This window comes from Mizuhopecten yessoensis, unplaced genomic scaffold (assembly GCF_002113885.1).
Source record: "Mizuhopecten yessoensis strain PY_sf001 unplaced genomic scaffold, ASM211388v2 scaffold6505, whole genome shotgun sequence".
Lineage (NCBI taxonomy): Eukaryota > Metazoa > Mollusca > Bivalvia > Pectinida > Pectinidae > Mizuhopecten > Mizuhopecten yessoensis.
In genome coordinates, this window is record NW_018406583.1 from 1488367 (window position 1) to 1497961 (window position 9595).

Consider the following 9595-nt stretch of genomic DNA (forward strand, 5'->3'; position numbering starts at 1 on the left):
CAGTAGTTTTTGTAACTGTTATGATTCTAAATTGTCCCGGATTTCACTAGATTTACAGTAATCTCAGATCACGTGGGCTAATTAGCAATTGAATGTTACCCCCAGAAGCCTGCCAGAGTGTGGCTACTTACGGAGGGTTACTTCCGGTGAGCTTGTCCGAATTACAAAGGGTCTATTTGTACGCTAGCAATCCATTTCCAATGATCGATTCTGTAGTCATATGTTTGTAAGTATTTATTTCGGGCTATTTATAAATATTTTAAAAATATGAGCATGCTGTTCTTCAGAGTAACGTGTAAGTTACTACTGGAGTATGTGCGTCATGAACAAGTTCATCCAGGTAACTGTACATATAGTGTAGTGTTTAAGAATAATGTGATTAAGTACAATGAAAAAAAGGTCACACAATTTTGAAATGAAGAATGAACTTTTATTAGCCAGACACACAAATGAATATTGAGAAAGGGAATGTACTTAACTAATAAACAAATGAGATAACGGCACATCAGTCACTCATAAATTCAATTAATCAATTAATCTTATAAAAATTAATATAAAATTAATAAATCGTTTCATTTCCTATATTTTTTTCTCTCTCTGATTGCTAGTGCCCAATTGTTGATGACAGTCTTCTCTTTTCCGATTTAAGCATTTGAATTTCCTTTTAGAAAGAAAAGTTATTCTTTTTCAGATTTCTTGCTCAAAATGTGACATTCAACCTTATCATAACATCCAATCCTTATTAAAGAAACATTTCGAAGTTTATCTTTAAGTTGTAAGAAATCTTTTTATTTTCTAATATATTAGGAATTATTTTGTTTGTCAGGAATAGAAGTCTTTTGATAAGTTCATTTCAGCAATCTTCGAAAAGTGTTCTGTAGAAAATCTTCTTAAGGATAACTGTTCCACTGCTGGCAACATACTGGTACATGTAGCTCTATTAGTCAGAGCGATAGTTTAACAATTTGAGGTCCAGGGTTCAAACAACTTTGCAATTTTTACACACAGTTGATAATATTTTGTTAATTTCGCCTTTAAAATTCTGGTTTGTTTTTTTAAAAAAAAACACCTGCAAGGTTTAATTTTCTTTGCAGATATAATTTATCAAAGCCAACAGTTACTTTTGCTTATTGAACGTTTTGACAATGGAACGGAGATCCTTAAATAAGACATATAAAACATGTGCTGTAATCGAATCTGTTAATAGTCTCAAGAGAGGTAACTCTTTCATGCATGAACATTTAGTGGAAATTAATTCTTATATTTGTGTATTAAATTAAAGTCAATCACAATTTATTCTTATCAGATTTAAAAGACATAGAAAACATAAATAATTCATCAAATAAGTTTAAGAACAAAAATATTTTTAGAAAAGCATTGAAAATTAAGCATAACTAATCCAATTATGAACCTGATGAAAAAAAAGTGTTAAAGTTAATTTTCCAATAAATGAAACTGCTATAATATAAGATTTCGGTTTAAAAGAACACTGTAATTATGAGTTGGTTTTATTTATTGCAGACAGAAATGTTCTACTGTTTTCGGTCTTATGATAAAAAATGTAATATGTCTTTCATACATTATCAATATGAAAATGATAAATTTTGTTGGAAAGTTTTTACATATTCTTTTACATCAGTACGAAAAATCAACAAGTATTCCCTATATTCCATGCAGTCACATCGAACAATGAAATCACACAACGTACATACAATATGTTTGCTAAAGATGAATTTGTTAATACTATGATACCAGTATCCGTTTCCGATTTGGTCATTTTCATCTACAATGTTATTTTTTGTCTAGTTGGATTGAAATGTATAAAATGAAGCATTAATTGTTACACTATTTGCAGGCTTGCACGTCTTAGACTCAAAATAAAATTATCAAACGAAATTTTCATAAGATAGAAATTCCTATTGTTTTTCTACCGAACAATTTTCATATTCATAAAGCCTCCTTAATATTAGTTATCAGGCGGTTGAAATGATAAGAAAAAAATGAAATACATATGTAAGCAATGATTGATATGTAGACAGTAGGCGCCTTAAAGACGACTGGGATTTACGAGATCTTCTTGATGAACGATGAAATGCAGTTGACGGTCTTCTGACGAGCACTTCATAAACAGCTGCTGTAGAGATTGAGCCCTTCGAAAATTATTCCATCCTCACTTTCTTAGTATTCTTGTAAACGTTATGTTCCAAACAGTTTGTCGAGTTCTAGCTCTAGATACAGCTGGTTAGGTTGCATAACGGTTATGTTTTAGTTTAGTTCTGTTTTAGTTCTTCACGTTCAAAAACTATATTCTTGTCTCTTTACTATGGCCGGGTGATATGAAACAGTGTTGGTATCATACTTGAGAATGGTATTTTACCCTCAGAATTTGCCAGGTTCCGACGAATCCTATTTAGATGATGATTAGTTATGCCGCTTCTTCCACATGCCAAATCAGTATTTAAATGTGTAAACCTTCGTCCCTCCATGCTCGTCTACCATCAACTAGAAATAGAAATTGTATAAGTCAAAGATAATTCTGCAGCTATCATCCTTTTTTTTTGTTTATACTGCTCCAGTGATACTTTCGATTTATGCCACATTTAGATGAAAATCTTTAAATGAAATATACTTGTAATTATGTTCGTATTGTAAGATATATGATGTGATAATTGTAAACGAAAGTAACATCTAAAATAAAAGTATTCCAACAATAAAATAAATATATAAGTAAATAAATAAATAAATAAATCAACAACATAAAATAAATCATTTAAAATCAAAATAGACAGATAAACTATTTTAAATAAAACTATTTGTAATTAAATACACAATATGATTTAATTTATATAAAATTATAACTTTGCATGAATTAAGATAAATTTGCTGTTTGCGTTGCCTCCCCTTGATAACATTTTGGAAATAGATCGCATATATACATATACGAAATGTAGTGCAGTAGGGTGATTGTTGTATTGAACAGTTAACGATTTTTAAAGCCGAATACTGTTTTCAATGTTTACATTTGACGTTTTAATCGTTTGACATGATTTAACTGATTTACAAGAAAGTTGGTTTGAGCAAATTATCCATGCTTGAGCATGAGAAAGGTTTCATGAATAACGGCCCTGCTCATCATCGATGGATGGGGATCCTGCACAAACCGTACTTTTGTCTTTAAATTTTAGATTTGTTCCTTAACATATAAATAGCAATGAACTCTCAGAATACTGTCCCACTCGCTGAACAGGAACTCTGAACCGTTTTGTCTTACGAGCGAACACCTTTCGAGATTGCACGTTGGTGTCACAAGTTTAAACAGAAAAACATATTAATACTAAAACTGCAGAATGCTTTTTAAAATGGATATTACGACTGGGATAACGTAAGTAGTATATACCTTAAGTAAGTACAATTCTCCCTCATATCAATTATAATTGTTTGTCTTTCCCGTACGCGGGCGTCTCCTCCTGCGACGCCTGTTGTGCCATACACAATTACATGTACAACGTTCGTAAAACCACCAAACATATAAACAGCGGATGCTGCAGCTGCACCGATTAAAGATGATGTAGTTGCTTGAAGGCATTATGGAAATTTGAATTACGGCGTAGTTTTATCATAAACCGTTCTACCCTCGTGGAAATTCCCTACTCAAAAATAATTTAAGCAAATCATCGATTTAATTGCGCATGCTCTCACGTTCTATTTATACGTGGCCTTCAACCTGTTCAATATTATCATAGTAGACTAGTATCAGAATAGTTTTTACGTCAAACACACAACATAAGTACTTTGTACTTGTTTTCGAATCCTATATGTATATCAGGTTTGTATTACTGAAATATTATACCGATAATAAAGTTTAGACTAAACTAAACACACAACAACACCTCACAACATATATCATAGTGTTGCGTATTCTGGAAACAGCCTGAAATTCTGTAATAGTTAATTTATATGGGAATTTCTGGGTAAATTTATTAGTATTGTAATATATTTATGGAATTAATTGTCTAACAACACAAAAAGTGATCTGTCAATAATTGAAAAAAATATGAATTTGCTTATACACACGTTACAATTTTCAGATAGAATTTTAATAGAAAAAGCAAACATTTTGAATGAAATATTTTAATTAATGTAAACGGGAATACTTAATAAATCATTTGGTATTGCAATATATCATAAATCAATTGTTGGCACAAACAACATAAAAAAATATTCTGTCGATAATTAAAAAACCAGCAAAAATATCATTTTAATATACTCATAAAACCTAAAATTGATTTGAAATCAAGATAGAAATAAAACATAGAACTGAAACACATTTGATTTTAAAACAAGTATTGAGTTACACTATCTTACATTGTGTGTTGGTGTTTTCTGGGCAAAACTCCCCTTTAAAACCTTACATAACTACGCCAATAAATGATTTAAAAAAGAAGATATGCATGTTTAAACGCGTATATGTGAGTATGTAACGTAATAAACTATAGTTTTACCTCTATTAATTACAATCGCACGATATTCCATGACATCCGTTTGAATTGTCCCTACACAATCCACATGTTAAACATGAAAAAAGACAAGTCCAGAAACATCCGCATGCAGAGAGGAAGCTATCTACGCAGTTTCCTGATGCCATTGCTGAACTTTGAAAACAATGTTGAAGTTTCGACTTTTATACCATTTTTCATGGAAATTTTCACGTCATTTACATATTGTATGAATATTGCATATATAAGGCAATGTTGCGCATGACCGCCTATTGGGAAATCCAGAATTTATTTGATATTTGAGCTACACTGTACAACGTTGAATGTAGATTGAGCACAACTATACGCTTAATTTTAAAATATGACACTTGAAATATTTTGAAATTATATTTTTTGGATGTGAATTTGTAATCAGATTTTACTTAATGTTTCGAAAGTTAAAAATGGGTAAAGCTTCCAAGAATTCTGTTTCAGTTACTTACAACAAAGCTAAAGTTGATTGCATTTTTAAACGAATACATTTTGGATGTATCACTCAAGATTGTAGGTCAATGTCGCTTCGGTAAAAAAAAGGTTCTGCTAAAACATCTCAAGTTGGCTCAAGACATATGAGTTTTTTAAATGGGAATATGTAACGTAGGAAAGTACTAAATTACGAAATTTCCTATTATTTCCATTCCCAATGTTTTTTGCTGTTCTCTAAACGTCCACACGCAAAAAAAAAATCTCCACCAGAACAGACATGCAATGCTGCAACTGCTCTGATCACATTTCTGTACTTTGTTTCTTTACGGCGTAATATAACTTTAGATAACGTTAAGGTTTCAAAATATATACCCGTTTTCAATGAAAGACCATTTTATCCAACTTAATTATATTGCACATAACCATTTAACTTGCCCGTTTAATTTGATCAGTGAGATTGAGTGGAACACTAAATAAATACATACTTCTCAATAAATACATACTTATCAACACAGTTAAAATGTCTGTAGTCTGTCGTCCGTGCGTCGTCAGTCAACTGATTTTGACTTAAGAACTGGAGGACCTTACACATTACCTTTACCTATTTTGAAGGTCACAAGGTTAAAAGTGTTAAGAACCTTCAAACAACCTCTTCTTGAATAACCAGGAGGTCAAGAGTAATGATATTTGACCAGTAGGTACCTGAGAAAGCGTGCTGTAAAGTGTGCTCAAATAAATGACCTTGACTTACTTTTCAGCGAAATTAAACCCCCGAAAACTGGTTCTGACAACCAGGAAAAATAACTGCAAAATTGACCACTAGTATAGGGTAGCAAATGACATAATAGAACAAGGATCTTTTTACGTAATGTTATCGTATCAATAACTAGCATTGGTTTGTTTGTTATTGTTATTTATGGCTTATTAATGTCACAACAGTCATTTACTACTTAATGACATTTTCATATCTCATTGATTTATGTGTTATGTTTAGGTTTTGTTACTGGAACTTTCAAAATATACCGATTACAATGATAAAGTTATTAAATATACTAATTCTTGTTCTTGATAAGCGCATACATGAAATCAACTACCGTAACTCCCATTATCGATTTGTATTTGCTACGACACTGAAAACCTGATATAGTTTAGTCATTAAAGTGTATGTACAACCGGGTTATGTAAAATTATAAAACACACCCGTTAAATGCTTAAATATAAGTGTGGTAATTTTCAGAAAAAAAACCGAGGGAAATAATGCAGCAGACATTTGGGATTTCCACAACTCAAAGAGTTACGTATCTTTGACTAGATATGATTGTACTATTGTTGTGGCAACTGTTCCTATTGGTCTTTTGAATTCCACCACGTTGACTATTGCGTAATCATTGAATAATCATGCATGGCCATGGTACATACCTTATTAGGCATGCTTTAAGCTATGAATAGACAACCCGAATGATATCTTAACAAAATCTTTTTGTGATAATATACACAATTTGTTCCCTAAAGAATACAAAATTTACATGTGAATAGGCGTACACTTCTTTAAAGTTATTTCGGGATTTTTTATTATGTGACAACCTTAAACGTCAGTTATATCGTTGTCACAACAGTGTATGTGTTGTACTATTTGTACTCTTAAAATAATTTTCACAAAACTATGAAACAGTAAAAAAAAACACCACATAAACACCAAATCCTTTCCTTGGTTTTCCAGTGTGAATGGTTCCTACAATAGTATTAAATGTTGATAAAGTATTGTATCAATCTCGTCAAAAGTAATATTAAAATGTGAATAAGCGTGCTAATTTTCGAAGTTGGTCGGTATAGTATCTTGTTACAATCTTAAACATCAGGTATAGATAACCCATTTAACGGAATATTAGCCTATCGATTGCCACAAAAGTAGTAATCAAAATAACGTTTGTATAAATTAAAAGAAATGAAGATTAATACAACACTTTTACAGTTGGTATATGAGCAAAGCAAGAAGTAAATGATTTACCGTATCAGTTCGGGTCGCAAGATTTCCCGAAACGAGGCCTCGAATCTTTTTTGCAGCATTGATAAATACATCCAATTATCACACTAAACAGAGTTATTCCTCCAAAAACCGAAAATCCAACAATTAATGCTGTTGCTACCATTTTAGTTTATTCAACCAGTTCCCCTTTTAAACGCTTAGGAACGAAATAAATGTATAGAAATAAAATTAGACTGACTATTTGGGTTTATTATACCTTTCTCAGACTCCTCCTACATTTTTGCGTTGGACAATATGCCGCTGTACCGATCGATTTCGTTCCGGGTAAACTGATATTCGGTTATTTCCATTACGTGTTCCTATTTTTATCTTACTATTATAAAAACAATCTTTTACTATTGTGTTAGATATACAGATCCCATGTAAGAAATTAAAAGCTTTGTTTTATTGTTTTTTTGTTTTTACTTTTCAACGTAATTTTGTTGTTCCTTGTAAAGACGCATTGGTAATGCCTAATGTCATTTTAACAAATTTTTGTTTGTTGAAAAAGCCGTGTCCATAATTCCTTTGGCAACATGCTTGAGCTCATGATGTACAGCCTAATTGTTTTAGTATTTATTTGATTTCTTTTGTTTTCTTCCTGGTTTTGTTTCCTTCATGTTTATATTCAAACTGTAGGGGAAGTCGTATCAATGCTGCTTTTAGCATTATATCAAGGTGATCCAGTTAAAATAGCTTATCCAGTGATCTCTGATGTTGCTAATGAATTTATATTGGCTTACTCTATAGTATATATTTACTAGTTGTTCTATAAAACGGAAGAACATTTGTCTTTTAAAAAGAGTGTTGGGCTTAAAATCAACAAAAGTTAGCAGACGCTATTTCAATTGTTCAAAATACTTTGTATATCATGTGAAATAATTTTAAAGACTGAGAGATCCTACATGTGGTTCTAAAACTTTCGCAAACAAGTCAGGCAATTTAACATGATTTAGTAAATCAATTTGTGAAATAACATTTAGTTATGGAAGGAAAGGAAATTCAAAGAGAACTCATTCATAAGCGTTTTTAACTTTTATTTCAAAAAGTCACATCAAATATCATTTTTTTTTTTTTTTTTCAATAACCTTTACTATATCAATAAAAAAACATATCAGAAAGTGTTCAATTTTCTAGGTTTTTTGTCCTTCTTCTCATAACCGACTAGGATGGAATGTGTTCTTTGGTCAGGATAAATGTCATGCTGCCTCCTTCGTCTTACACAGAAAGCTACCTCGCTCAAGGTATCGCCCTTTTCTTATAAATGTTCAATGAAGATCAAAATCGATGATGATTCTTTTGTTCTTTTTTGTATAATGACGAAATCTGAAAAATATGGAAAATTAAGAAAACCCATTTAGTCATTGATTCAAAATAAGGACCGATTTTTACATCATGCGTACTTAACCAATTGTACATTGTGCATTAAAACAACTACAGCTTTCGGTTCGGTATATTATGTTATGGTGATTTTCTATTATGTATATGTGACGATTTGGTTGTTTTAAGACAGTTTGTTTACGTAGATGTTGTCAAAGAAGACATTTTATGTACAACTACATGAACACAAACAATCAAAATAGGTATTAATCCAATTAAAACACAAAAACATAGCATTTTATTCAGTTTACGCTGAAAAATGTATATCATCTAATTAAAATACTACAACAGGACGTTACACTCATTACACACAACATATTGATAATTTTAACTTAAACACAAAACTTTGCACCAATTGATATTTTCCGTAAAATCATTCCAAATTGTAACATACCTTTTTTGAATATAGTTTATCGAATATAAAAGTAATACGTTACTGATTTAAATATTTCAATGAAACATTGATAAACCCGTTTCTAACGCACGTACATTAAAGATGTGTGAGGGAAGTACTTCAGAGAAAAATATGCCTTTCTACTTTAATATACTCATGTAAGAGGACATACCTCTTGCTTCCTTATGCAGCAGTGTAAAAGTAGTTCGGCGGAATCATTTGTCTGCCCCATGTCTATATTGAAGCTAGCTAAGTTATCAGTAAAACTGTAACTTTCCGACGTGTTTTAAGTTTCATTTCGAAAATCCTTTATTTACCTAGATTCAATAGCATTTTATGACAGCAAAACCCTTTCCCATTCTAAAATGCATTACACATGCGTTTGTATATACTGATATAATCATCAATTAAAAAAGGGAATATTTAATGTTTTCCCGTTGAATGTCATTATTAAAAGCATTCAACTGGAACATTTCTAAAAATGGCATGATGCAAATATCACTACATCAGAAAAGTGCAGGTATCAGTAGAGTAATATTTGACGCCCGATTTTATAGGCCGTAGCGGACAATAAGGCAGAGCTCCAAATTGGTTACTTTTCGCAATATTCTTTCGTATGCTGCAATTATCTGCTAAGCTTTTCAAATAAAAATGATATCAATTGTGTAGTCATGCAAATACCATAATGCATATTCCAAAGTTATCCCGAAATAAATATGTATTCTGGCGTCGCTTGATCTGAATGAAAAATCGAAAAAATTATCCAGTGTATAGAAAGTACCTTTTTGATTGGGCAATACTACAAATGATATCTTTACATGTGAAGATACATGT

The 9595-nt window shown here is 31.3% G+C and overlaps 2 long non-coding RNA genes across 2 annotated transcripts in view; both read right to left on the reverse strand.

The window, feature by feature from the left end:
* Positions 1-408: 408 nt before the first annotated feature.
* Positions 409-4683, reverse strand: LOC110452261. The gene is made up of 2 exons (XR_002463166.1): positions 4503-4683; positions 409-2502 (listed from the first exon to the last, which is right to left on the reverse strand). It is a non-coding gene; the product is annotated as an uncharacterized LOC110452261 (long non-coding RNA).
* A 3617-nt stretch (positions 4684-8300) lies between these two features.
* Positions 8301-9595, reverse strand: part of LOC110452263 — an 8969-nt gene continuing 7674 nt past the window's right edge. Inside the window, exon 2 of the long non-coding RNA XR_002463168.1 lies at positions 8301-8313. This is a non-coding gene — a long non-coding RNA (uncharacterized LOC110452263). The remainder of the gene's footprint in view (positions 8314-9595) is intronic.